Source organism: Periplaneta americana, chromosome 7 (assembly GCF_040183065.1).
Source record: "Periplaneta americana isolate PAMFEO1 chromosome 7, P.americana_PAMFEO1_priV1, whole genome shotgun sequence".
NCBI classification, from domain to species: domain Eukaryota; kingdom Metazoa; phylum Arthropoda; class Insecta; order Blattodea; family Blattidae; genus Periplaneta; species Periplaneta americana.
Genome location: NC_091123.1, coordinates 67,785,861 through 67,812,757, shown reverse-complemented (window position 1 = coordinate 67,812,757; position 26,897 = coordinate 67,785,861). Strand labels below are relative to the sequence as shown.

Here is a 26,897-nt window from a genome sequence, read left to right as displayed (position 1 = left end):
TCTTAATTTACATGTACTGTTAAGTGCACTGATAGCTGGCAGAAATAAATACAATGGAATCACTTTCCACGATTGAATATAATGGAAATTTATGGGAGGGAATTACTTTAGTTGCATAGAGTTCCGATTATTATCAATGCAACTAGCTACATGGGCTTTGAAAACCTTGCAACAATTTTGTGCTTCACCTACTTTTTCAGGCACGAGCTGCTACTGATTCACAGTGATGCCATAATGTGCCAGGAACTATCGAAATGTGCATTGTTCTTCTACCTATGAAGACATTTATTATTTTGCAGCACTCAGTCTGAGCTGGAGACGAATGTAAGATTTATTTAGTCCAACTCTTGTCTCCCATTTTTCTTGTGATCATAGCATGTAACAGACACGGGCATATGGGTCTCAAATAAGCCAACGTGCTTCGCAATGCTCATTCAATATGATGTCAGCATTATAAGCCCCTTGTTTGCACTGCGGGCAGTATCAATGTGCTTTGATGAATGTTTTGTATTTATTCATCTCTCTAAGCATTCTATTTTTAAGGTGTTTAAAATGCTGATGAAATAAATATAATAAAATATTTCAGTGGTGTTACGAAATAAGCTTATATTTAGTTTGTCTTTTAATTTATGAGCTGTCTAATATTCAGAATTAGGCTTTTTAGTATTTCACCATGTCCTGGAACTTGAGATTTGGAACATTCAAGAACTAGATACAGGTTTCAACATCAGGGCAGATAGGTTGGGCTCATTATACCAGGCTAACCCGGACAACTGAGCCTGGCATAACGGCCCAACAAAGTAAGCCACCCTATCTGCCCTGATGATGGAACCTGTATGTATTTCCAAAATTTTGGAGATGTCAAGTTCCAAGACACGGTGAAATACCCAGAAGCACCTAATTCTGCTCACAGTCACCATGAAAGCCTGAAAACTCAAATGTATGGTAGGCCTATTTATTTTACGCAGGTCTAAGGCTCTAGTACAGTTTTTCTACCACGTCTGTATTTTTTTGGTTCAAATGCCATCCTTAACTGAAAACAGTAAAGTCTAAGTAATATTTTGAATTATCTTTATTGTCCTGCTCCAGAATTTTATATTAATTTATTGTCTCTCGATTACACACACTCAAATTTAATTTGAGCAAATATTTATTGATTAAAAATGAGCAGAATTTAAGAAAATAATTTAATTAACTTTATGTTACACCGAGTGTAGGAGGCTTTTGCACTGGGATGAAAGTGGAGATGAGCAGGGACTGGGTTTGGGTTGAGTTAATTCTTGACCTTCAATTACGAAAGTAGGATAAGTTGTGTCGTCATATCAGCCACCCTGTACAGTTATGCTGCACATATATTATGTTGATGTGGAGCTACACTACAGCTCTGCATTGGTAAGCTACCCCTTTTAGGTATACATAACTACGACTTTTCAGATACAGGATTTGTTATGAACAGTAACATCCTAATCTTCGATGTCAGTGTCAATGCCTCTATACAATATTTCTTCACTGCCGAACTCCCTCCGCACACGTGTATACTGATCCGCTGTTCGCTCTGGACTGAGAAATTGAAATGTGTTGAATTCCATTACTACTTGCGTCCCACTTGGTCTAATCACTTGCTTGGGTCACGTAATCCCGTAGCTCATCATCAATTCATTTTGCCTTAATATTACCTCCATTCCACCAATTCAGTCGACACTAAGTGATCTCGTTAAATAACAGACTCACAAGCTGCCAGAAAGGAAAAAGAAAGTGTATGCATTTTATCTTTCCACGTTTGTATGTGGAAAGTTGCACTGTGTGTACTGCATTTTCGGCATTGCCTCCAATAGCGTGAAAAGAAAAAAATATGTGCACATAATTATAATCAATCAGCCGGAGTGTAATCAAACTCACATCCCAGCACACGAGTCCCTTTTCCTACTCCATTTACGCCGGTTATCACCAGCTGTGTTAAATTGCATTCCAAATTTTAGGCGGTGTTTACAAGTCTTTCAGAACTTTCGAAAGAATTCCAGGAATCTTCAAGTAATTCACTGATTCGATTATCGAAGTTTCTTGCAGTATTGTAGGTTTACAGAGACATCTTTTTGTGAAAGAGAACATTTTCAGAGAAAATGAACTCTCAATCTTTCATGGAATCCACTCATTCAGGAATAAGACGAATTTAATTGCGTCAATCTGTATCATGGGATATCTCACTTTATTTTTATTAAATCTACATACATAGACTTCAACAAACAAAATTCGATAACACAATCCCAAGGGAAAAAATGGAACTCTCTGCATCAAAATCCACAGTTAATTCCTGATTTACCACGAAAATCGTCTGTAGCTGCATTTAGATTGGCAACAGGCCATGATTGGCTAAACACCTGCATAGAATTGGAATATATCAGTCCCCTAACTGCCCATTGTGCAACTCAAACCAAGAAATGGATTCGGAACACCTCATAATCTGTGCTTCATTGGCTGGTCATGATAATATCTTTGAAAAATATTGGACTGCAAGAGGTCAAATGACTTTATTGTCAAACGCCTGGCATTAGAAAACAACAACAACTTTATTTTTGTTCTAAAGTGAGACAAAGAGCCCTTAAAACTTCACCATCGTCGATTAAAGTTTTACCATTTATTGTTCCACATTTCTGAAATTTTCTAGGAACAAGAGGGGCCCATGTGGTGGGAAGGCATTGACGCCGACAACGACCTGCAGCCCATGGGGTGAGACCCTTTAACTAACCCAGTCGAACATCAGGATTCCAGACAATGGAATTAATGATGGTGGACTAAACGTTTCGCCAACAAGATAAGACCTTGCGGCTTACATCTTCTTTATTAGGTCTAATAATTGAATTAGCATGAACTATTACTCCAGAAATATTCCTGGTCCGCATTGCAGTAGCAGGAAACCGAGGGTTTAAGATTATTTACCTCTAGAAATATAAGGCTTTGGCTTTGAGAAATATTAATGTTAAATTATTGCATGTTCATACCATCTTGAACAGGCAATTCTTCTTAATTCTTGAAATTAGTTAGTAGAGATTTCTTGATAGTTTCTGCGTTCAAATTGTGTGAAAATATGTTGATTTTAACGACGATAAAACAGTATGTTCTTCCTTATAGGGGTTTGTGTCTTTCGGGGTTCAGGTAACACCAAGACTCAAGGGGCTTTAGTAGCACAATCAAAATTATCCCATGCATACCTGTGTGCCTTCCACTCCATACGAATATAAAACTTGAAGTTAAAACTTTTTTTTTTTTCAGAATTCTATCAATCCTATAGTTATTACTTTAATAAATTATATTCAGTTCACGAGTTTTCTTTATATTTGTTTCACAACTTCTCTTATCACTGCATAAATAAATAATATTGAAGTGTTAGTTTGCTTAACCCCTTCAGGCCTGATGTTCCTACATTATACTGTACATTGTTTCTTTTTTTCTTTTTTGGAATGTTTTCGATACTTTTAAATATTTTGAAAAATTCAGTGTGATAGAAATGGAGAATATTATTTTTTAAATATTTCTATACCTGAATTAAAAATAAAATTTAAAATTTTGGGAATTGTTCCTAAATTTTGATTTTCTGTGAAGACTTGATTCGGGAATTTTGGATCCCGAGAATGATTATGTGACCAGTTTTTTTTTTTTTTTTTTTTTTCAATTTTTTAAAACATAAATTCAGGTCTGAAGGGATTAATCTTGATAGAAGTTTAACTTTATCTTGTTCCTGTTTCGCATCTAGTTATTGCGCAAACTAAAAATTAATTAATAGTATTTGTGAACTTAAAAATTATGTCGTTCTAATAATCTTATTATTAATGTAGACAGAACTTCACGTTTATTTCTTAGCATGTATCCTATGCATCTAATGTCTTCTCACTTCACTTTAAGTGATTCGGATTCCGCATATTGTGGATAGATGGCAGGACTGTGACCCATTTTCTAGACTTGTGTCTAGCTCCTAACCCATCAAAAGCTTCCACTTGAGTAAGTAGTTATAATTTCACTCACCAGGTGGCAGTGGTGTTAATACAAAAAACCAAGGTCGGTGAACTGTCGGTCGCTATCACTCTCACAGGTCCCTTCATAACAGCATTTAAAGAGACAGTCAAGAGGGTTGTAAATCTGTGACGTCACCACGGCAACATTGTCAACCCTCAGCTTACACTTTCTAACAATAACCAAGTGATTTAAAGACCTATATTTATATATATTTGTTTGGGTTACATACACACTGGAGGAGTAAAGGCTTAGAGGTAGAACTCTCACTTCAATATCCCATCTTTTTTTTTTTTTTAATTCAATGATCGTTTACTTTCCAAATTCTCATAGCAATATAAAAACTACTGTGAATGCTTCATTGTATCTCTAATCTTTGTAGAATATTTCAGTCCAATTTTAAAGAACGTTATTAACGAATACACATTGCTCAATAGGTAGCCTATATTTAATTTATTTTACATGGCAATTTCTGTTTCCGAGCCTCAAAATATTAATTATATTACTGATGAACGACAGAATTTAAATTACGCATGCAAAATGTATTAAATTTCTCTTAATAACAGTGGAATAGAGTGTGTACTAAAACTAATTGATAATTAATTTTATACAGGATTGTAAAATGAAATTTTGTAAATTAACCTATTTTAGTGAAATGGTTGAGGATGGATTGCAATAGCAGCGGAGAGTAAAAGTATCCCAATTTTAACACTGATTGTACAAATACAACAATTTATTTTAAGAATGTTTCACAAAATTTGAACTGACTCAAATAGTCTTGTGAAGGACGCGATGAGCAGCTCTGCAGCCATTGCTTCTGCTTCATACGGTTTCTTCTTTTGACGTCCTGTTTTCTTCTATTTAGGTAATGAATTCTAAAAAATGTTCGTGCTCTACTAAATAACTTTAGTAATTCCAGGTCTTCATTTGGAAACTTTGTCCTCAAAAATCTAAATAAGTGGCCTATGACATTCTTTTTTCTCTTGACTGATTTTTTATGAAATTTTCTAAATATAACTTCACACTCTTCAATTGTTGCCATCCACTGAGGAGAGGGATGAACCAGTCCAACACGTGTAACGACCTCTATTCATCCTGGAGATTGTTGACTGGAATTAGCATTCGAAACAGCACTTCTGTTGTTACATTTTCTAGCAATATAACCAGCAACATATCTGAGCAATTCTACTTCTTTCCTTTCTATTAGCTCTGTTATGTCAATTCTATCATCAGTATCCACTTCTAATGAGTTTATTTCCTCAAGGATTTCGTTCACGCTTTCATGAGAAATGTCCACGAGATCCTGAAAAACTTGCTTTGTTATTATTATTCCACCTGAATCTTCTACTGTGGCACTTGTAGGGTGGGGCAGGCGACGTCCTAATATTAATAGGCGCAAGAGATTTTTCACTTCCACGGTCAGATGATTATTATAAAAATGTCCCATCCCACGAATTTGGGAAAATAGGTTCTCCAGAGCATCCTGATTGAGTTTCCTGGTCATTATAGAATCAATTCCTTTTCTTTTAAATCGCTATACAACCGTTTCAAGCTCTAAATAGTGGTAAGGAAGCCATTCTGAAAAGGTAGAAGAGTATTTTTGCCTCTGACGCTCAGTTCTCCTGTTTCCTACATTCCTTCTCTACTTGTTTCTTGTGGGATCTTTCGGAATTCCCGAATTCATTACATCTGTGAAGTCATTTGTGAATTAAAAAATTCATGAACTTACTCAGTTTCGGGTACCAAATATTTAATCAGCGCAGCAGTGAGATGCGAAAAAAGTTCCATGGCTGGTGCAACTCTTTGGCTGTCATTCTCTTGCACGGTAAAGTGACCCCAATGTAATTTCGGGAATAGCTGCAACTCCTAAGAATCGGATTTAATAATCCGTTCAATTACATTTTTTTCTGTAATTGTCTTTCAATTGAAACCCACCATCAATAAAATGGTTCCTTAATAACTTAATCAGGTGGGGCAAATATTTTCTTCCGAAGCAGGATTTGAAAAGCAGGTCTGATTTACATTTATTTGTAACTCATTCCACAGTCTTCTGTTGCTGCCACCCAGATCAGAAACTATTGCAACTACTCTGAAACCTGCCACTTCAATTTCTGTTATAATTTCGAACAGTAGCTCTCTGTCCATTGTTTTATCGAAATCATAACAGATGGGCTGCTTCCACTCACCTGTCAATCCTCGGATCATTACGATTTGAGCACTTCTGTGAGGGCCCAATATCGAATCATCCTCGTGGTCATAACAAATGACACCATTGACACTCAACTCATCAAATAGTAACACTGATAACTTATCCATTTCGCTCAAAGACAGTCCCTGCTCTTTTAAAATTTTCAGTACCGGTGTAAGAATACCAGGAGAAAAGGGCAATTTTTTTGTCCAATGCTGCAGGGTAGCAATGCTTGGTAGAGGAATTCCCACCTGTGATCTCAAATGATTGTACAGTTTATCACTAATTGCTCTCTGAGCTAATGCAGGGATTATGTCTTGTTCTTCCCTTCTTTGCTTCCTTTTCCCGCTATAAGCATTTTTATTTGCCCTGGAGTGAATACTTTAGCTAATCTGAAAAAAACAGCCGAAAACAATCTGAAAGAAGAAAAAATAAATTTGACTTTGAACTAGCTCAATTTTATTACTATTATCAAAGGAGGAAAATTGTTCGTCATGTAATATCTTCTTCTAATTCAATTGAATGTAAACTCAATACCTCAACTGTTTCCGATTATTTTAATAACCAGTTTGGATCTACAAATTATATTCTAATGGAAAGATATAACCTATATGTTGATCTTGATAACTTAGACCAAGAAAGTATACTAATAACAGATACTGACGTCATCAAAGCTTGTAGGAGTATACGCATTGATACTGCCCGGGAGAGGATGGAGTAAGGATGAAAGTTATAAGAGAACTTAAAATATATAAAGCAATTTCTTATCTCGCTACCTACATGCTTCGTTGGGGTTATGTCCCACTCCCTCTCAAGCATGGTCGAACAATTTTAATTTTTAAGAATGGTGACCCAGCTGAAGTTAAAAACTGGTGCCCAATCACAATTTTCTCCTTAATCTGCCGAATTGTTGAAAGAATAAATGACACCAAATTTAGAATGTTTTTCTGCCTTAATGCCAACTGACGAGGATGTATAGCCACTCCAGGAGCTTACATTAATTCATCGATTTTGAATGGTCGTTTAACTGATTCCAAATTGAAACATAAAGATTGTACAGTAGTATTCTTGGATATAACACTAGTTTTTGATAATATTTCTCATGCTCACATAGAACAGATTCTTCATACTTTCCCTGTTCCTTCTAAATTGAAAAATCTCATCATTGCTTTGCTTAAGGGCAATACAACTAGTGTTTCCATAAAAAGAACATCTAAAACAGGACAAATCTCAATGCAAAAATTAGTTGCACAAGGTGCTCCTTTTTCTCCTATTCTCTTCAATATGGCACTAGATTTTCTTTTAAAAGAATTGAGTGGAAAGCAAGTTGTAGAAGAATATGGTTACAATATCATTCGTAACCTTGAAAACAATATCAGTGCTAGCTTTTGCTGATGATTTAGTTCTTATAAGTCAAAATGATAGTGCTGCAAAACATCTGACAATGTTAGTCAAGAACTCACTTGCAAAAATTGGACTGCAGATTGATACTGATAAAAGTAAAGTCATTTCTCTTCACTAAGGTCAACTCTCTTCTCAGCCTTTAAGTTAATAGATGGATCTATAATATCCTGTCTGACTTCTAATGAAAACATCAAATATTTGGGAATCACTTTTCATGATCAAATTAAATTTAATCCTACAGAAATTATTAATAAATTGACCAATAGCCTCAACCACCTAGTGTCATCACCTTTGCTCATTCCTGATCAAAAACTGAACATTTTAAACCAATATATTTGGCCTCAGCTTATCTATCCATTTCAATGTGCACCATTAAAGGATCTTAAATTAAAATTTCTTAATGATATTGATAAACTTATCCCTAGTTCTGTCAAGGAAATCGTTGGCTTACCGACAGATGTACCAGATGCAATGCTATATGACCTCGAAATTTGAGAGGACTTGGAATTTTTAAAGCACAGTGGGAAGCTTTTCTCCAACATCTATGTTGAATCAATGCCGTCATGCGTTCATTCATTCTAACGTTGACCGTAATCAAATACACGGAGCTTGTATTTGTCTAACTTCAACGTACTTCACCGCAATGTAACGTAATGCAAACGAACTTCGATCGTAATCCCGGCCTTAAGGATAGATTGAAGTAACGTCGTGTTCAAGAGTGCTGCCGGAGAATTGTTATACTGATAAAAATCAAGTAACAAGACTGCAAAACATAACTGCATCATAAAATATACGTTATATCATATCCTCAGAAAACTTAAATACGTAGGCCCTACATATTTTTCAAATGAAAGAACAAGCCCTAAATAAGGCTTAAATATCATCATCATCATCATCTTCCTAACAAGTATTAGGCCAAGTGGCCTGTTACAGTCTCAAACTAGAATTTTCAGTCCATCTCTTCTTTGGACAGCCTAGAGATCTTTTGCCATATGGATGGTAATGAAACAGTGCTTTTGGAATTCTGCATTGATTCATTCGTTCGAGATGACCCTTCCACTGAAGTTGATATTTGCTGATGAACTGTATAATGGGTTCTATTTGAAGTTCTTGCATTATGTCATTTTTTTTATGATCCCAGCGAGTATATCCAGCTGTTGCTCTCATAAACCTCATCTCACTTGCTGTTATTCTATTGACATCTTTATTCTTCACAGTCCATGCTTCACTACCATAGCTTAATATTGGCTGTGCTAAGGTTTTATACAAGCCTATTCTTGTGTGTCTTTGTACTACTGAAGGTTTCTTGATTTTATTAATGATCCCCATTGTTTTATTATATTTACATATTTTTTTCAGCAATATCTACTTCATCATAAGGTGATAGTGTATAGCCAAGGTAAGTGAAGGTATTTACTCTTTCTATTATTTTATTATTCAAACAAATTTTACTTGGTACAGGGAATTTCCTACAAAATGACATGATTTTCGATTTTTCAATATTAATTTCCATGTTATATTTTTCACTGACCATATTTAAATTGTGTACTGAATATTGTAAATCATCCTCAGTTGATGCCATGAGAACTAAATCATCAGCGAAAAGTAAAGCATCAAGCTGCAAATTTCGATTAATTGGAATAAATCCATGGCGTGTCTGTCGCCAATCTTGAATGATTCTATTTATATATATAATAAACAGAAGTGGTGAAAGGCCACAGCCTTGTCGTACTCCACTATAAATGGGTCGCCATTGTGAAAGTTTATTGTTGCTTCGAATTGCTATGATGGTTGTTTTATATATAATGTAAATATTTTGTATAATCTGTTGAGGCACTTGATCATCTGCCAAAATCTGAAGTAATTTATTCCGATTAACTTTATCAAAAGCCTTTTTAAAGTCAATGAATGCCATATGCGTTTCTAGATTAAATTCTCTATGTTTCTCAACCAGTAATTTCAATGCGAAATATCCATCACAACAGGACCTTCCTCGACGAAAACCATTTTGTTCCTCACTGATAATATTGTCGTAATGCTTATTGAGTTTGTTTTTCAAAATATTTGCATAAATTTTATATCCTGCGTTCAATAAACTTATTCCTCTATAGTTATCTGTAATTTTCAAATCTCCTCTCTTATGTATAGGGATTACAATAGATTTAGTCCAGCTTTCTGGAAATCCTTGTCCCTCCCATATCAAATTTTAAAATCTCAAAAATCTTTGTAGAAATTTATGGCTAGCATATTTAAATAATTCACTATTTATTAAATCTTCTCCTGGAGATTTATTGTTTTTCAAGACTCTTTGTAGTTCATCCATAGAAATTAACTTCATTAAAGGATTAGTTGAAAATGGAAGCATGAGAGATTGTGTTGATGTAGACCATAGTAGTTGAAAATACTGTAACCAATTGTCCTGAGAAATAACATTTATTCTTAGATTATCTTTTACTTCACAATTTAATTTCTTAAGAATTTTATAAGTCTGTGATTGAGGCCGAGTAATATCATTTTTTAAGTATGCCACAAAGTTTATCCAATTCTGTCTATGTTTTTTTCGAACTTCTCTCTTTGTGATTGCCCATTTCTTACGATAATCAATTTGATCTTCTTCTTTCTTGGTTGAGATATATTTATTGAATGCTTGTTTGTTATCAGCAATTATCTTGCTTATGTCATCATCCCACTGTCGCAAGCCTTTCTTTCTAAGCCACACCTTTTTTTGTCCCAAACTTTCTTTGGCGGCTTGTGTTAAAATTTGTTTCATATTCAAACATTCATCTTCAACATTATCAAGAAGGGGTAATTGATCTACAAGAATAGCCATTCTATTTCGGTAGAGATTAGCAATACTAAAATCTCTAAGTAAACTGACTTTGAAGAGTAAATTATTTTTCATATGCGTTTTCTTTCCCAACCATCTTGGTTTTAAACGTACTGAGCTAATTAGTAGATAATGATCTGTTTCTAATTCCTGGCCTCTAAAAACTCGGGCATCCATAACCATGTCTGATAAACGAAAATTACATTTGATATAATCGATGATAGATTTTGAATCCCTGGCTTCCCATGTATGTTTATGACTTTCTTTATGTTCGAACATTGTATTCATGATTTTGAGTTGATTATACATCACAAAATCAATTAATCTATTACCATTATTATTACATGTGTCTTCACCATGAGTACCTACAAATTGTTCAATTTTTATATTTCCACTCTAGCATTAAAATCTCCCATGATTGAAAGCATATCTGATTTGTTAACTTTACTGACAATTTTTTGTAAGTTAGTATAAAATTCTTCATTTTCTTCTTCTTTCCCTTCTACTGGACCATAGATGTCAATAACTGTAAGATAACCTCTTTGCAATTTTAATCGTAATTGAATCAATCGTTCATTCGAGTAATAATAATTATCTACAACATGCCTGAAACGTTTATGTATCATTACCATGATTCCAGCTCTGGCCCTACTCAACACCAGAATAGAATTGAAGGTAGTTTTCAGTTTCTTTAGATCCTTTCAATTTCTTTTTAGTTTCCGAAATTACTGCTATTGATATATTCTTTTTGGCTAAAATATCATCTAATTGATCTTCCTTGTGTTAAATGTCCTGTACATTCCAAATTCCAAATTTTAAAATATTTTCTTTTTTCCATGTCTTGTCCTTGTTCTTGCCTGAGTCGTCATCGTTATAATCCATCCTTGTCATCCGAGGCTTCTGTTGAGACTTGAAAGCAATGTGAAAATGATGCGCAATGGGTTGCTAGCCCAGAGAGGTGAAAATTGGTGGCTTAAATATAAAATATTAAAATGACGATATTTAAATTTCCTTGCGGCCAATTGACTACATTTAAAATCAGGTCGAAAGTTCTCAACACAAGTATTATCAGTTTTTTTTACCTACAGCTTCTACTCACTGAACTGTGCTCACTGGCGCTAGTTCCATTTTTTTATTCTCTATGGAATTCGCGTTCATCGTTCAATGCATAACAATGCTGTCTTCAACAATGCAAATGACATATTGGACCGCCATTATGAGTTTTGATTTCATATAAAGCAAGCAAAGATAGCGCTTTATGGAGTGTACGTTTATTGAGGAGCTCGGTTCGATTCCCATGGGACAACTACGATAAAGCTCTTCCTACTGAGGTAAGCTTTCTAAGTTACATTACGATTCCTGCTTGAGAACTGCAACAATAAGTAGGGAATAAAAACATTTACGTTTTGTAGCGTCAATGGCGTTTCTAAGAATAAAATAATATGTATATTATTGGAGGTTGATAATTAAGCCTCGATCGGACAGGCACATTTAAAATCACAACCAAACACACGATGCAATTTAAAAATGACTGAGACAGAGAGGTTTTGTGGTTTTAATACATTACATTATTTTATGACCATCCTTCCTTATCAATAAATACAAACAAAATAAATCTTATATTGCAGTGCTTCTAAAAGATAGGAATTCTGTGAATCATAAATTGTATTTAAATCGTTGCTTACATAGTATAATCACGTGAGCAATGGTTTAATAGTACCGGTTCTTTAAATTTTGAGAATACTGCAAAATGAATACTAAGTCACGAAAATATGAATCAATAAAAACATTAAATATCACCAATAATGATTGTTATAGTATAATCGTAATATTAGAAAATAAATATTAATAATTATCATATTCCATTATTAATATCATTAATACTATTAAAGATCTAAAAAAATATATAGTATTTATCAGTTTTATATCTGGATTCTCTGCCTATTTATCCATGAAAACAAATTATCGAAATAGGCTAAATGCAGAAGGAGAAATGAGGCTACAGCTTCCCGCCCTAAAACCAAATAATTATACAAAAAATTTGTTGTTGTTGTTTTCTAATGCCAGGCATTTGACAATAAAGTCATTTGACCTCTTGCACTCCAATATTTTTCAAAGATATTATCATGGCCAGCCACTGAAGCACAGATTTTGAGGTTCAGAATCCATTTCTTGGTTTGAGTTGCACAATGGGCAGTTAGGGGACTGATATATTCCAATTCTATGCAGGTGTTTGGCCAAACAATCATGGCCTGTTGCCAATCTAAATGCAGCTACAGACGATTTTCGTGGTAAATCGGGAATTAACTGTGAATTTTGATGCAGAGAGTTCCATTTTTTCCCTTGGGATTGTGTTATCAAATTTTGTTTGTTAAAGTCTAAGTATGTAGATTTAATAAATCTTTTCACAGAGTAATACATGGATTTAGTAACAGGTCTGTAAGTAGCAGTGCTGCCCTTCTCTGCTAAAGCTTCCGCATTCTCGTTTCCCAGAATTCCACAATCGGATGGTATCCATTGGAATACAATTCTTTTATTGAGTGATATTAATTGAGAGAGCACTTTAGTTATTTCTGCTGTTTGAGATGAAGGTGTGTGTTTAGAGACTATTGATAGAATAGCTGCTTTGGAGTCTGACAATATAACTACATTCTTAAATTTATTGATGTGGCATAGAAGATTCCTGAGGCATTCACTTATTGCAATGATTTCACCATCAAAACTTGTTGTTCCATAACCAAGAGATCTATAAAGTGAGAAGAGACAGCACGTAACACCTGCACTGGCATCTTGTTCTCTGGAGATCAAGGATCCGTCAGTGTATAAATGAAGCCAGTTTTGTGGAGGGTACCTAATATTAATTATCTCTAAAAACAATTGTTTCAGTATTTCAGTGTTTACTTCTGATTTCAGTATTTCTTGTGTTAAATTTAGATTATATTCTATATTTAATAGAGTTAAAGGGTTTGGTTTAATTTGTAAGTTTTCTTTTAAATTCGGGATATTGATTTTCTGTTTTAATTCTTGAACAATGGATATGAAACTTTTTTAAGTTTTCAATCTACATAGAGGACTGTATGAATGCCAATTGTTTCCTGGTAATCTGATAAGTTTTTCATATTGAATCAGTGCTTTTTCTTCTATTGTCATTTTGATGCTGTTAATATTAGTGAGGAATCTCATAGAATCTATTGGAATTGTTTTGATTCCACCAGTAATGAGTCTGAGAGCTTGGTTTTGAACATATTCTATTTCGTTTATGAAAGGTGAAGTAATTAAAATTGCTCCGCAGTATGTCAGCACTGGCTGTATAAACATTTTGTATGTAATGTTCAAAGTATTCCTAGAGCATCCCCATTTCTTTCCTGCTAGTCTTTTTAAAAGGGAGAATCTTTTACGAGCTTTTTCAGAAAAGTATTTCAAATGGTTGCTCCATGTTAACTTACTATCGAAAATAACTCCAAGATATTTGGATTTGTAAGTCCTAGGAAGGTGTTGGCCATTGTATTGGATATTGAATACAAAAAATTTGTAGCCTTTAAAAAGAAACATATTCATACCACTCAACAGGCCAATTAAGTACCAGTACCAGATTTTATATAATTGCCTATGTTAATTATTAAATACTATTAAAATATATTAACATTTGCATCGTAATGATTATTTTGTTCGAGTAAACTGAAAATGCAAGTTTTTAGACAATGTAATGTGCATTATTAACATAATTAGTTTCAATTCTATAGTTACACCCACGTCAATAAATGTGTAATAATAATGAAACTTCGAAATCCTCCCATTCCACACATGAGACTGTTATCTGATTTGGGTTGTATTTTTTTTCCAACATTTAGGCCCGTCATTGCTCCGGACGCACCACAGCCTTAAGCTTATTGTGCTACCTATGTTTTATAATATAATACCGATTCATCAGCCCTGTTAACTTGATTAAGGTATACAGTTCAGATATAGAACTCGGTTCAAAATCTTTTGGTTCTAGAGAATCTTTTCCAAAGGTAAAGTATGGTATCTTCTGCGAGCCAATGCGTCACAGAAGCAAGTAATGTTCTGGGCTGTTTCAGCCTCCTTCCCGCAGAATCTACAGTGTAGGTTACCTTGAAGTAGGCCCATTAAATTAAGATGCTTTTTCACAGGTGCATGACCTGTGAGAAAAGCTGTGACTGTTCTCAGCTGAAATCTGTTACATTGTAGTAATATTTCAGCTCTTTTGTTGCTTGGTCTAATAATAAATTGTTTCCCATGATTGATACCTGGTGTCTTAATCCAGGTTTAGTAGTGTTGAACCTTGGACCATTTTTTAATTGCTTCTCTGACATAACAACTAGATATTCTGTTACAATATATTTCGAAGCCACTCCTTGTCTTGCATGTTCGTCACCTTTTTCGTTTCCCTCGTACCCAGATGAGTTTAACCTCATTCTGTTCTGCCAGGATCGAAATTATATTGAGGCAGTTAAGAACCAGTCCTGAAGTAACAATATGGCATTTAAAGCCATAAAGGCAGCCTGGCTATTCGAGAATATAAGAATCTGCTTTCCTATATAAGCTCTTCTTATATTTTCAAGAACGCATTGCATAATGGCGTATATCTGTGTTTGAAAAACAGTGGCATATTTACCCAAGGGGAAGCTTAAGCTAACCATTGGTCTGATGCCATAGACTCCTGATTCAGTTCCTAAGTCTGTGAACCTCAGAGACTTCTCAGGAAATGTTGGAGTTTTGTTTTTCCATATTTCAGAGTCAATGATGATTGAAATTCTTTGTATAATGTCGAACAGGATTAATATGGTCTGATTCCATGCACAGTATATCATCTGCCATAAATCTCTTGAATTCCAGCAAACCCAACTCTACATCTGAGAATATCAGTTGCTTAGAATGTTGCAGTCTCGCTTCCTCCATTCCTACTGTGTCTAATGGAGTCAAGTTTATGAGTGCTTCCATAGCTGCAGTGGAAGTCGTTTTCATAGCTCCCATTATAGCCATGCAGGCTGTTCTTTGAATTCTGCATAGCCTGATTTTGGAGTTGTTTTGAAGAACTTTTTTCCACCAAACGAGAGCTCATAGGTTATAGATGGTCTGATTATTCTAGTGTAGATCCAGTGAATCATACTAGGCCTTAGTCCCAATTTTTTTCCGTACGTGCGTCTAACAGTTTCAAAAACTGTATTTGCTCTTTGTGTTATTCTTTTTAAATGTTGATTCCAGTCTACCTTAGAGTCAAAAATCACCCCTAAGTATTTGACTTCCTCAACCATTTTGAGTTTTTCACCTTTAAGAAATAAGGTCCTAATCCCTTCAAATTTCTTTATCTGGTGAAAGGTACTAAGGCTGTTTTATGAGGACTGATCTTAAGACCTTCTCTCTCAGCCCATGTCGTTACCTTATTTAGGGCCACTTGCATAAGTTTCCTAATGGTATTCGTGAATTTTCCCCGAACTATGATGGCCATATCATCAGCATAGTCCATAATATCAAATCCTAGATTACTGACTTCATCCAGTAATCCATTTGCAACTAAATTTCACAGGATGGGTGATAATACACCTCCCTGTGGACATCCACTCATGACCTTTGCAGCTAAATTGCTGCCCATGAGGGTTGTATGTACCACTCTGCCTTTCAAGATGGACTCAATCCATCTGATACAGGTTTCATCTATACCATGTTTCTTTGCAGTTGTAGTAAAAGCTTTAAAGGAGGTAATGTCAAAGGCGCCTTCAGTATCAATGAAGGCATCTAGTGCCACCTACTTTGCTTTAATTGTCTTTTACAGTTTTCGTGAAACCTGAAAAAGTGCAGTGTCTATTGATCTGCTAAACCAGGTCAGCTTGGTATCAGGATGACGTTGACAGACAACTGCCATCTTGATACCCGCAATAAGACACAGTCTGCTCCGCAGTGAAGCTCCTGTGGTTTTTGGGATGTTGTTTGACGGAAGTAGAGGTGCTAGAATCCGAGTGGGGCCTTTTAAATCTCCCACTGGGTCCCGCTATTTCTTTTCCTTTTGGAGAGGTATTCTTGCGCGGTTTTTCAACTGTTTAAGTACCTTCTTTCATTTTTTTATTTTTCAGGAGTTTTTTCCTTTGAGCTCCTGAAATCTTCCGGACTGCAGTCAATGCCTGCAGCCAAGGACTCGACAGCCTTTTCTGAGGAAGTACTGCCAAGTCTGCCGAAGTGGCTCCTTGGTCAGTTTCAGTTAGTTTGATTTCTGTACTTGTGTTCATTTAGATCCCACGAGTGTGGGGGGATTAAACAGTCCACACTGGCAGAGCCCTCTTTGCCAGTGCAAGGCTGTTTACTCCGAGAGGTCGCCAGTTTCTCGGAGATTCCATTAGTGACACATCCCATGTGCCATGCACCCCATCGGCACGGAAACGCATAACATTTTAGTGTTGGGGAGTTTGTTCACAGTCTGTTATTTGATATTCAGAGACAGGCCCAGTGATTTCGCACTATTCCCAGTGCAGGTCCTCGGCTATCCACCACCTGCTGGCACGTCCGATACCCACTCAAGGTTGGGCTTTTAGGGGTTTGTGGATAATGAATATCTGCCAGGGACCCCCCAGCCCAACTGTTACCTACTAATATCACCTTGTCAGTGAAGACATTGTGTCTCTAGAATGGTATGTTACAATTTTGAAGTTATTTTCAATGATATATGTACGTTTTTCCTCCTGAGTGTGGTGAAGAAGTGCCTATGATTAATAATAATAATAATAATAATAATAATAATAATAATAAAAATGGACTACAAGAATTCTAAGTTTGTACAATATGTTAAAAGTGATCGGAAATGGAAAAAGTTTGAGAAACACAGGCATAATGCATTACAATAAGTTTACAGTTATTATTAAATTTAATTCAAATTCAAGTAACTGTTATGAAAATCTTCACCTACGGTATCTCTAATTTAACAGGAATATATTGTGTGAATGAACAAGTGCTACGAAATGTTTGTAATTTTTCGTCCACGTTATGAACTCACAATATCAAAGGCCTTAAAGGTGGCCACAGGTCCCTTAATAACAACTAAATTGACATGAACTCATCTTTCTTCTTTGGAGCTACTATTATCGAAGTGGTCTCAACATTGACAGCAATTGAAATATATTGAATTCCACAACTGCTTGTATCCCACTTGGTCTGATCACTTGTTTGAGTCACATAACCCTTTCATTTTGCCTTAATAACCTCTCCATTCCACTAATTCAGTCGATGAGTGACCTCGTTAAATAACAGACATATAAGTTGCGGGAAAGAAAAAAAAGTGCATTGGCCTACAGTTTATCTTTCCTCATTCAAATGTAGAAAGTTACACTGTGTACTGCATTTTCGACACTACTTCCAAGAGCGTTGAAAGAAAAAATATATGCTAATATAATCAGTGAGCCGGAGTGTAATCAAACTCACTTCCCCAGCACACGAGTCCCTTTCCCTATTCTAACTACGCCTGTTATCACTGGCTGTGTTAAATTAAATTCCAAGCTTTCCGAAAATTTTATAGACGGCTTTTACAAGTCTTTCAGAACTTTCGAAACAATTCCAGGACTCTACATGTAATTCGCTGATTTGATCAAAGTTTCTTGCAGTATTTTAGGTCTATAGGGAGATCTATCTGTGACAGAGAAAATTTTCAGAGAAAGTGAACTCTGAATGTAACATAGAATCCACTCATTCAGGAATAAGATTAATTTAATGCATCAATCTTTATTTTTGTTGGAAAGTGAGCCAAATTACGGCATTTATAGCCCTTAAAACTTCACCATTGTCGATTAAAATGTTACCATTTATTATTCCACTTTCTGAAATGTTCTGGGAACAGCAGGAGCCCATGCAGTGACACCGAGAATGACATGCAGCCCATGGAGTGAGACTAACCCGGCCGAACAGAAGTAATGATGGTGGACTAAACATTTCGCCAGCAAGGTAAGACCTTGCGGCTTTTATCTTCTTTATTAGGTCAAATAATTGAATTAGCATGAACTATTACTCCAACAATATTCATGATCCGCATTGCAATAGCAGCAAACTGAGGGTTTAATATTGTTTACCTCTAGAAATATAGGGTTTTTGCTTTGAGAAATATTCATGTCAAATTATTGCATTTTCATAATGTCTTCAACGGGCATTTCTCCTTAATTCTTGAAGTTAGTTTGTAGAGATTTTTGATAACTTGCATGCAGTAGCCTAAGTTCTTCCTTATAGGGTTTTATGTCTTTTGGAGTTTCGGCAACACCAGGGGCCTATTCCACAAAGGTATGGTGTTGTACATTACAAATAAATTCTCTAGTAAGTAGTGAACGTACTAGAGTTTCTATTCCACAAAAGACTCCTCTACAGTAGTATTTTACCACTCCATACTTACAAATTACCAATGAAGTTTCCTGATTGTGTTCCACAAAAGTACTAGTATATTTAACTTACTAGTGAATTGTCAAGTATTAGGAGACTAATACATTACATGTACTTATGCGATTTAATTATATTTATTTCATAATATTAAGATATATTTTGATAAATATGTGCTATAGAATATCTTCTTTTCTTGCTCCTATTTCCTTCAAAAGAAACAATTTCATCTCCTTTGACGCCATTTCAATAACTTTGCAGTGTTTGTAATTTCGCAACAATTAAGTTTGAGGGTGAAGATCGTTATTATAGTAAAGGCAGAAGAAATAGGCGGGTTTTTGGTCTTGTGCGGAAACTACTCACTCCACACTTTCCCCAGCGGTTTATGACCTGAACAAAGAGACCTTCCTGTTGCTGCTAGTTGTTGACAAGTGCTCGTCTGTGATATTACTATGTTAGAGCTTGTTCGAAAAAATATATCATAATAACACAATAAACAGTATTTTGAAATACTAATTATCCAGGCAATCACTGTCATGTCTCAGTGGAGCCCTGATATCAGAAGTCATGCTAAAGGCGTTATTTATCAAGTTTGTTGTTTCTTGAAAGAACTTAAAGTTTGTGACGACATTAAAAGTGTCAACACAGACAGCCACTGCGAAGGAGTGTGGTGTATCTCTACATCAGTTAAGAGAATCTGTACAGAACAATTTTTAGTCATATTTATTGTGTTATTTCTTTTGTTAAGCTAAGCCATTCTTAAGTGTGCTTCTAATACATAAGTATTTTTTATTATGATATTCGTTCATGTTACAATAACGTGTATATTTTTTACACACAGAAAAATATATTACTTTTTTGCACTTTAATTCTTAATTTCCTCATGATTCACAAAGTCGACAATTGTATAAACTTTATTTAGTAGTTACTATTTCAATACAATATTCTGAAAACACATAAAAACAAAATACTAATAATTGTGTTTAATGCTAAATATTTGATTTCTCGTATTACGTTCACATTACATGATGATAATTATTACATTTGTGAAATGGCTAACTTGCAAAATATTATAAATGATAATATAATCTAAAGTCTGATTAGTGTAATATGTTACTATTCAGCAATGTATGCAAAGGAGGAACTGGCCACCATAACCCATTATCTCCTGGCTTAGTTACCTCATTAATGATGCCTCATTGTTGTCACTTATGAGTTTGAGACCTGTGTTTGGACAGTTGACTAAACAAAACAACAATATTCAGTAAATCAGGTATTTGCAATTACTAGAAATCACGTTATTATTTCATTTGTTCTTTTAAGTTTTCCTATAATGCAAAAAGTGTGAATGGAGGAGTAAGTTATTTGGCACAGGACCATACACCCAGCAGGTTCTGAGGGGTATAGAGTCGGGGTAGTGAATGAGGGGTTCGCCATTCCCGCCTATTTCTTCTGTCCCTAGTAAAGTGCTAATATGGGAAACTATCGAACTATCAAGGAGCATTATGTGTGGATCACAGAGGAACATGATGATAATAAGGAAGTAAATTTTTCATTATTAAAGAAGTAAACTAAAATAAATAACATTGCAGTGTTACGAAATTCATAGAATCTACGAATCTTTGCTCTATAACCAACCTTAAAATACATTACAATTAAAGAGGCAAACATAACTGAATTCGATTAATGAAATACGAAGATAACCAGTTGCTTCATGTTATGACATAGTATGTTTATTGATATGACTCATTAGTAGCGGTTCATTGGTAATGTACAATACACTTTAATTCTTTCGTGGAACAGAAAGATACAACTCCATACTTTACAACATCTTTCATCAGTAATTTGTAATTTACAACACCATATCTTTGTGGAATAGCCCCAGGTGTTACAAACCACATACAAAAGTGTCAACCATAGATATACGAGTATGTACAGATATGGAAAACAAATTTGGAGCTCTCTTATTGTATAAGTTTTGCTTACAGCACACTGCGCATGTGCAGTAAACAAGAGCCCCTGTATATACTCGTATGCTACTTGTGGACAGTCGTGCGAAATTGTTGGCTACATACAGGTGGACTCCCAACAAGACTCGCTCCAAGAAAGAATTTTGAGAAGAATAAGTACTCAGTGCATATGAGAATGCGCGTATTTTTATTACGATATTGTTGAGATGGGCTGTTCACTCTTTGTAGTGCCTGTTCTGTCTGCTTAGCATTTTCGTGTAACTTTAATGGATCATACCTGGAAATGAAAAGTGCCGTAACTTTAACTGTGCTTTTTCTGGAATGCACAAGAGTAAGATTATTCCAGCTTCCATATTAAACAGTGTAACGTACACAAATTTACAATATGAATACTGAATACTGTTATTGTTGTTAACCAATGCTAAGGATCTTGGATTTCTCTGATTCTCCCAATAATATATGGTGGGCTGTGGTGATAAATCAGCATTTATTTTCTTTATTGCTGGGCATTGTAGCAAATGTTGTTTATTCCATGATGGAGTTTTGATTTCTACAGAGGGTGCAGTGTGCACTGTGGATGCTGGTAAATATTAATCCAATGCAAATGAGAGGTGATGAAGCGAAATATAACTATAGCCCTTTTTATCGTGGCAAATCTGGGATGTTATTACTGTCTAGCAGAATATTCCAAGGTTTGCATCGCTTTTCTTCAGGGATTCCTGTTTACAAAAGGACTGGACTGTGTGTTTGATCCTGACTTTTGAGGTATGAAAGGAGATAAGGACTGGACTGTGTGTTTGATCCTGACTTTTGAGGTATGAAAGGAGATTGTACTCATATTATTTCGAGTTTGTCTCATGTTTGTTCCTTTTTTGGCTAGGAAGTCGGCCTTCTCATTAGCTACTGTTCCACAGTGTGAGGGTATTGATTGAAAAACTACCTCTTTACGAAGCCGTTGTAACATTTTAAGAGCAGAAAGAATTTCTCTTACTAGTCTGTTTTCTGGAGGACTCGATGTTCGTGCTTGGAGTCCAGATTTACAATCACTAAGTATAACTGCTTTGTTAAATTTATGTATGTGATGGAAAGCTGTTTCAGGGCTCTATTGATTGCTTCTAATTCACCATCATAATGAGTGGACATTGTTCCAAGAGATACGTAAAAGCTAAAAAAAGTCACTTAGATTCCTGCTCCAGCGTTACTGTGTTTGTCAAGCAGAGATCCATCTGTACAAATATGAAGCCATTCAGATTTTGGATATCTTGTACATATGGTTTCAATAGCTAATGATTTTAATACTGATTGGTCAATGTCAGAGCGTGGTGCCGACCACACCACCTCATTCTAGTGCCGAGGTCATGGAAAGCATGGGGCTCTACCTCCATGCCCCCCAAGTGTCTTCATGGCATGTTACGGGGATACCTTTACCTTTTTTTTTGGTCAATGTCATGTTTTGCAGTGATGTATTGTATCAGTTCATTTTCACATTTAATTTCTGGGAATAGAAGTTTTTCTATATTTTCAGTTGTTTGTACATTGTATTTACTTCGTAATTTTTAAATATTCTGGAAGAAGCCAGATTGTGTTTTGAGTTTCCTTCAGAATTTTTGTAGTTCCTCCTAGTAAGCATTCTTTGGAATTCGTTTTAATTTCTCAAACAAAATAAGACTTCGTTTCTCAAGTTCGTATTTAATAGGTACAATTGGCAGTTTAAATGTAACGTTTTTAAGTCAGGCTCACACAAGCAAACTCATTTTGTTCGAAGGCAATGCTGTGTTGTTTGTTCCGGTTGAGTCTTTGACAGCGACCCATCTGCAATGCAGCACTTGCAACGAGGTGGTGTGGCATTGGGATAATGTTCCTGATTTCGAAACCAGAGGTGTAAGTTCGCTTCCTGGTAGAGTTGATTTTCTCGTATTGTATTATTTTATATTTTTAATGACAAATGTTAGTGGAATTTGTTAATAAACTTAGTTATGCAAGTATCATTGTGGGCTATTATTAGGCACGACCTAGCCTGTGTACAAAATTAATAGTTTATTTGCTTTTTTGAAAATCAGAAGCACATCAAATATGAGTAAACAACATTTATAGTCAGTTTCATGGAGTCTTAAGCAAGTTGCAGAGGAAGTCGGTTTGCTTTGTGCAAGTCAGGAGATAGTAACGTGTAGTAGAGGCGTTGACCTATGTAAACTGGTGAATAAGTGTGCGTAATAGTGAAATGGAGGACAGTACAGTGAAACAAGACCTAATGGTAATGAAGGAGAGCATGGCAGAGCTAAGGAAGAAGATGGAAGAAATTCAACTGGAAAACGAAATTCTGAAAAGCAAATGGGATCAATTTGAAGAGGAAAAGAGGAGAAAAAACTTGTTATTTTTCGGTATGGAAGAAAAAGATAGAGAACAGAGTATCGATACATATGAGAAGATATTAGGAGTGTGTTGGGAGTGTTTTGGTATGGACGTGAGCGATGGACAATTACAGGAAGCATTTAGAATGGGAAAAAAGCAAGTACAACATTCAGAACAAGCTAGGCCAATATTAGTAAAATTTAAGAGTGTGGTTACGAAGGAGAGGATTATGAAGAATAGAAGAATGCTAGGGAACACAACGATCAGAATAGATGACGACTGGAGCTACGAAGTGAGAAGTAGAAGAAGAGTTCTAATCCCTTTTCTTAAAGCAGCACGTAATAATGGACAATTCGCGAAACTCATCAAGGACAAAATTAAGATAAACAATTTGGTTTTTAGTGTAGAGGAGTGCTTAGTAACATTAAAGGAACCGATTGTAGGCTCAGAAGAAAAGGAAAGGAACAGAAAAATTTTGAAAGAAAAAATCAAGAATATCGTAGCTAAAGGCGAGGTTAGTGACACAAGTATTGTGAGTGTACACGAGAAAAATGCAAACGTATCAAACTCAGTGACGATCTCCGGAAAGCAGGCAGTGATGTCAACTGATGAAACAGAAGTGACGCAAACTGGCATTCAACAAGCTGAGCAGAACAAGACCTCAATGCAAGCGAATGGAAATAGTGGACATCAGATGGGAGCAATTCCGAAGCGGGTGAAGGAACTAAGATCTAAATCGAGGCTGACGAGAAGCAGAGTAATGCAAGTAGGAGATAGTTCAGGGAGCAGTGATGAAGGGAGAGGGGAAAAGAAGGTGAAAAAACAGTATGACTTAAGGAAATGGTGTGGAGGGGAAATAAATCGTGAGAAAAGAAAACTAAGATCTAAAAAGTAGCAATGTGGAAAAGTGAGTAGTGAAAAGTGCAAATAATTAGAGATGTAGAGTGAGGGGAAATGTGTCATACAGGAGGGGGTTACAGTATTTTTGGTATCATGATGATTAGGAGTAAAATAGGGGATGAATTGATGACAGACAAAAAAAGACTAGTGGAAGAATTGCAATAAGAAATTTAAACAAAGTAATGTCCTAATTGACTTGTACGAGAGGCGTGTAAAACGGTGAGACGGCACTGTATGCTAATATTGTGAAGTGCCGCCTCACCGAAAGGTATATTGCTTAAAGACAAGACAAATATATACATACAAATATATACATACATACATTTATAGTCAGTTTCATGTGTTCACCATATCACCTTAATAATAATAGTAATAATAATAATAATAATAATAATAATAATAATAATAATAATAATAGTAATAATGATAACGATGATAATGACAACCGTGATAATAGCGATAATAACAACAATAATAATAATAATAATAATAACAATAATAATAATAATAATAATTTCCCAGACTCTTATACTTTGCAGAAATTAATAATTTTATGTGATATTAATTATATAAGTACAGCCATGCTACATAGGGAAATTATAATTATATCTCAATAAACAGAAGATTACAATAATAAATGGAGACAACACGTAGAATGAATAGAATCCTGGAGTACCATATAAAGTATATAAGGTAAACTGCTTTATTACAAACCAGTTGAAAGGAGAAACATAGAGCGTCCAAGAAAACGCTGATCAGACAAATATTAAACCACTTTGAAACTGAAATAATTTTACTTAATCCGTGTCGTAAAATATGACGATGTTGATAATGATATTATTTCTACTTGTTTGTTGAGAAATGTCGCAGATCAAGCCACATAATCGCTGAGTGAAGATTGTCTCATTGTAATAGAATTCTCTTCTCTTGTCATAACACATTTGTAAGACGTGAATGATCCAACATTATGAGAGTTGTAAAAACTTCGTGTCACGGGTGTTTTTGGACGAAAATACAATTTATTTCTGGAGTTAATATTCAAAACACATATTAAAGTAAAATAATTTTAATATGTATCTAAATAAAAAGACGAACTATCCTTCTCTAGTCCCCATGCAAAATTTTATGGTTTAATTCGATATGTAGGCCCCAATTAATGTTTGCAATATCATGTCTGCCCAAAAAGGGGCTTCAAGAACCTAAACGGCTGCAGGTATCGGCTGACATATAACTGATGAAGAATATGAAATATCAATATAATATGTTATATATTAAGTAAAGTAAATCCATTGCACTATAGCCCATGAAGGGCCAAGACTGACCAGCCGGCTGCTGGCTTCACGTCCACATGCTGAAGCAGAGGTGGACGATCATTCAATATGTTATATATTATTATAACATATCACTCTACTTTTTATTATTATTTCAAATATTGTTTTATTATTTATGAAAATTGGCTTTCAAATGTTGTCAACACTCCCTGTGAAGAATATAGGTAAACAAAACAAAGCTAAACTGAAGAATGGTAAACAGTATCACTTGAGTATAGCCATTATTAAAAGAAATAGAACAAAATTAATGTTTACAATGGTAACATGTTTTAATGTTGTAGTTAAACATATTTTTAAAAGCTATAAATGAGATATAAATGCAGACAGTTTTATTAAGACAGTAGTGTTGCCCAGGGGACGGGTTGTGCTATGTACTAAATATTCAATCGACATGGTAATTTTGTAATGTAAAACACTAAGACTAACCGAGATTCGAACCTCCTACAACCAATGCTATCTCGTTTAGACCCATGTTTAAGCCACCTATGCTACAATGGCTCATACTTTAATCTGGCGTATTACGTAGCTTTCTCATTCATCTTCGTTTTGGTAAATTTTGTACCCCATTTTGATAGATTTAGTATTTATCAATTTTATTGCCATTTCACTCTTCAGTTGTTTTAGAACAAAATGCAGCACACTTACATGAACTGGAGCTTCAAGGCGACGCCATGCGCACTGTTCTGTTCCTGGAACTCAGACATGTGTCATCAGCCCATTCTTTTTTAACCTTATTGTACGTATATTGTCAGTACTTATTTGCGTGGGGGCAGATTTAACACTACATGTAATTATCCTCTTAGCTTGGTTCTGTTTCGTTAAGTTGTATTGATATAAGAACTTCACTGCCATACATTAAAACTGGTTTCACATGTCTTATTAATTATGATTAAATTTCCGACTTCCTTACTGTGTTAATCTTTAGGATTTACCTTGCTTGACTAGTTTCGAAGTCTTGTGCTTCATTGTCCAAAGTCTAGTGGAAATCCTGCGCTATCTTCTGGTTTCCTGTTGTGGTGGGATGTGTTCGTGATTGTGTGTGTTTTGAAATTGAGTTGAGTGTTCAGGATGTTGTGTGGGTCTGTTTTTGTATGCTTATAAATTTCATATTGTTAGGGTGTCAAGTTTCTTTTTTTTTATTGGGTTATTTTACGACGCTATATCAACATCTAGGTTATTTAGCATCTGAATGAAATGAAGGTGATAATGCCGGTGAAATGAGTCCGGGGTCCAGCACCGAAAGTTACCCAGTATTTACTCGTATTGAGTTGAGGGAAAACCCCTGAAAAAACTCAACTAGGTAACTTGCCCCGACCGGGATTCGAACCCGGACGACCTAGTTTCACGGCCAGACGCGCTGACCATTACTCCACAGGTGTGGACGTCAAGTTTCTGGCTGGATGTGTAGTATTTTCATGTCTTTGTCTATGTTGCTGTAGCTGTGGTTGGAGTTTGTGTTGTGTTCTGCGTAGATTGAATTGTTGTGTAGTTTGGTAAGGCTGTGATATGTTCTTTGTAACGTGTTTGAAATGATCTTCCAGTCTGTC

At 35.3% G+C, this 26,897-nt stretch overlaps 1 long non-coding RNA gene across 1 annotated transcript in view; it reads left to right on the top strand.

Moving 5' to 3' along the window:
- The window catches only part of LOC138703186 (uncharacterized), a 54,130-nt gene that overhangs the window by 25,419 nt on the left and 1,814 nt on the right, over positions 1-26,897 (top strand). Inside the window, exon 3 of the long non-coding RNA XR_011332997.1 lies at positions 18,271-18,374. This is a non-coding gene — a long non-coding RNA (uncharacterized lncRNA). The remainder of the gene's footprint in view (positions 1-18,270; positions 18,375-26,897) is intronic.